This window comes from Tupaia chinensis, unplaced genomic scaffold (assembly GCF_000334495.1).
Source record: "Tupaia chinensis unplaced genomic scaffold, TupChi_1.0 Scaffold144152_1, whole genome shotgun sequence".
NCBI lineage: Eukaryota > Metazoa > Chordata > Mammalia > Scandentia > Tupaiidae > Tupaia > Tupaia belangeri.
In genome coordinates this window covers 5748-9146 of record NW_006204008.1, presented here as the reverse complement: position 1 = coordinate 9146, position 3399 = coordinate 5748, and the positions used below count along the sequence as shown (strand labels likewise).

General features: G+C 35.6%; 1 protein-coding gene across 1 annotated transcript in view; it reads left to right on the top strand.

Moving 5' to 3' along the window:
- LOC102478586 (olfactory receptor 14A16-like) overlaps positions 1–3399 on the top strand; it is a 6165-nt gene that overhangs the window by 1095 nt on the left and 1671 nt on the right. The window lies entirely within an intron of this gene.

Genomic DNA, 3399 nt, shown 5'->3' with positions numbered 1-3399 from the left:
TCTATTACTGAACACTTAGTAAATTCCAGTTATCTTATTAAACAATTGACATATATCTAAGTATGAGTAAGCCAATGCTCCGTTGGTTAAACTACCTCTTATATTTCTCTATGCCTATATGCGATATAGATATTGATTGGATCCCTGCACCATTGATTAATTCTCCTCATTAGAATCATGTATCTGTCAGCTGTCATTTACCAAAGAAAATATGATTAGCCATTCCAGCATTACAGAAGAAAAGATCACCTATGGTACAGGAAAATACATAATTATGGAGTGTTTGTGCTGTGCGTGAGAACCAGTCCTGGGAACATTGTGGGCACCTGCCTCTTCTCCACAAGGCCTGGAGTGATCTGATGCATGAACCTTGGTAGCCTCTCCTGGATCATGGAGACTCAGGTTCCAGTGTTTGAAGTCATTCACTCAAGATCTTGTCTGTTTTTTTGCTGTTGGTATTGTTTCCCTCTCTCTGCTTCTTTTTCTGCACACTCCTCGACCCTCTGATTGAACTTCCAAGTTTGGGAAGAAACCGACCATCCACCAGATGACTAGAAATCGCTGCAGGACCACAAGAAATATGGGGAAGCAGGAAAATACCTCTCCCACAAGGGAAAAGGATAGCTCCTCTTTATCCACACACAGTTCAATGGAAATCATGGAAATGTCTGATAAAGAATTCAGAACATTCATAATGGCAAAGCTAACAGAGATGGAAGAGAAGAGAGACAAGGAACTGCTGAAGAGGAAGGAGAAAGGAGTTGAAGAGTTCCAGGAGGTGAGGAAATTCATGCTAGATCTAAAAGAGGAATTTCACACTTTACAAAAGAATCAGATGGAACTGTTAGAGATGAAGGCTATAATACAAGAAGTCAAAATCTCCCTTGAAAGTATTAAAAGCAGACTAGATCATACAGAAAATAGAATCTCTAATGTAGAAGAGAAAATGGTTGGCCTAGAAAAATCCACCGCGAAGACTGAGAAAATGGCCCAAAAATTTGAGAATAATATGCGAGAAGTACTAGATACCATCAAACGTCCAAACATCCGGATAATAGGCATCCCAGAAGGTGAAGAGACTCATAAGGGCATTGATAATCTATTCCATGAAATCTTACAAGAAAATTTTCCAAACCTGGAGAGGCACTCAAAGATTCAGTCCCAAGAAATACAGAGGACCCCAAATAGAATCAACCCAAGAAGATCTTCTCCAAGACACATTATAGCCAGATTGACCAAAACCACAGACAAAGACAAGATACTAAGACTGGCAAGAGAAAAAAGGCAAGTTACCTACAAAGGGTATCCCATCAGACTAACGGCAGACCTCTCATCGGAAACAATGAGAGCGAGGAGAGAATGGGAAAATGTATTCAAAGTATTAAGGGAAAAGCAATTTCAACCGAGAATTCTGTACCCAGCAAGGTTATCGTTCATTTGGGAAGAAAAGACACGAACTTTCCCAGATAAACAAAACCTGAAAGAATTTACCAGCACCAGACCGGATCTCCAAGAAGTTCTTAAGGGAGTGCTATGTCAGTAAAATTAAATGCAGACACACAGAAATAAGAGTTCAGAAACTAAGAAAATGGGCAACTTAATTGTAGGGCCAAAAGCTGGAGTTGAGTATTACATCCCAGATTTCAATCTGGAACATCGAACCTCAACAGATACAGAAGAAAGATTAAGTACATGAGACTGAACTGATGAAACAGTATTCTACGACTTGACTAAAATATTGCTGCTTTTCTTCTAAGCTTTGTTGTCCGGTTTTAAGGATTTTTGTCCTGTCTTCAGCTATCAATAGATTCATGTTCCGACTATTTGAACAGAATACTAACCTGTTTCTAGGCTTTAAGTTTCAAAGAAATATCCTTACCAGTTCAAAACTGCTTTTCTTGAAACCATCGGCTGATCTTGCTATTGAAAGTAGTTAGATTACTTATGATATTGTGTGATCAACGAAATGTTGGGGGAAAAGGGATTGAAGACAACTGTAGACAGCAGAGATAGTGTAATAAGAGAGTGGAATAGGGCAGAGGGCTAGACATGGGGTAAAAAACATATATACGAAAGTAGAAATGGAATATTATCGATGATAACATGCATGATTAAGCCACTATGCAGTTTATTCTAGATGGGAAACCACATTTAGTATGTTGTGATGATGCTCAGGCAATGAATGTAAATTAAAAAAAAATTTTTCAGAAAAAAAAAGGCAAAAGGCATTAGAAATACCTATTTGATGACTGCAGTTAAGCTATATAGCCCTAGTTAGGTGCTACTTTACAGTATGTTCATTCTATTCACTGAGGTTTATGCCTAAAGTCAGTCTTGTGTTCATGGATATGTATATATCAGCTGTGCTTGCTATTGAAAATATTTAGATTTATTAAGATATTTAGTGAAACAATAAAATGGGGGAGGCATAGAAAGCAACAATAGATACCAGACACAGTGTGGGAGGAGGGTGGGAGATGGCAGAGGGTGAGATAGGGAATCAAGAATGGGGAAAAAGGCAAAATATACAGAAAACAAGAAATGGAAAATGATTTGTTGACAATAACACATATGTTGATGTGCTTGATTGAGCCAATATACAATGTATTCTGAATGGAAAAATCTCATTTTGTATGCTATAATGATGTACAGTGAATGAATGTAAACAAATAAAGAAATAAAATAAAAACAATTTATTTATTCTGGTTATCAATCATAAGTTCAGTTAGAAAATAATATACTTGAATTAAAAATGATTTTTTAAATTCTCTAATAAAAAACAATCTTGAGTGATTAAATAGGTATTTTAAGATTTCTAAAATGTTTATCTCCAAGTGTAGGTTACAGGAGAATCAAATATTATTTTTGACATATTACCTGATACATGATATCAAAAATGATTTTTTCCAAGATTCAATTTTTTTATTATTGAATTTTGGCCTGTGGGTATTTCAAACTTTGAAACAATTACTTATAAAACTTTAGTATAATGCATAACTGGATGTGTAATCAATAATCAATTAGTTAAAACTATCAGATAAAGTTTATCTCAGATATGAGAAGTAAAAAAAGGAGAGAAGAAAAATGATTAAGAGCTTAAAAAGATATGTTTAATCGATCAATATATTACCACCCAAATGAAATAGATAGTATTGAGATAGGATCCAATATCATCAATCAACATCTCTTACTAATTCTATTAAATATGAAGTTTATATTGTGCATGCATGTACATGTGTACACACATATCTGGGTATATCTGAAAAAAATATTTTTGGCATACATAACTTTGAGATCCTGCCACGAACAGCAGCAACACCGGTGATGTCTCCGCCAACCCAAGACACACTGTATTCATGATGGGAAATTCATTTGGTATGCTGTAATGACACACAGTGA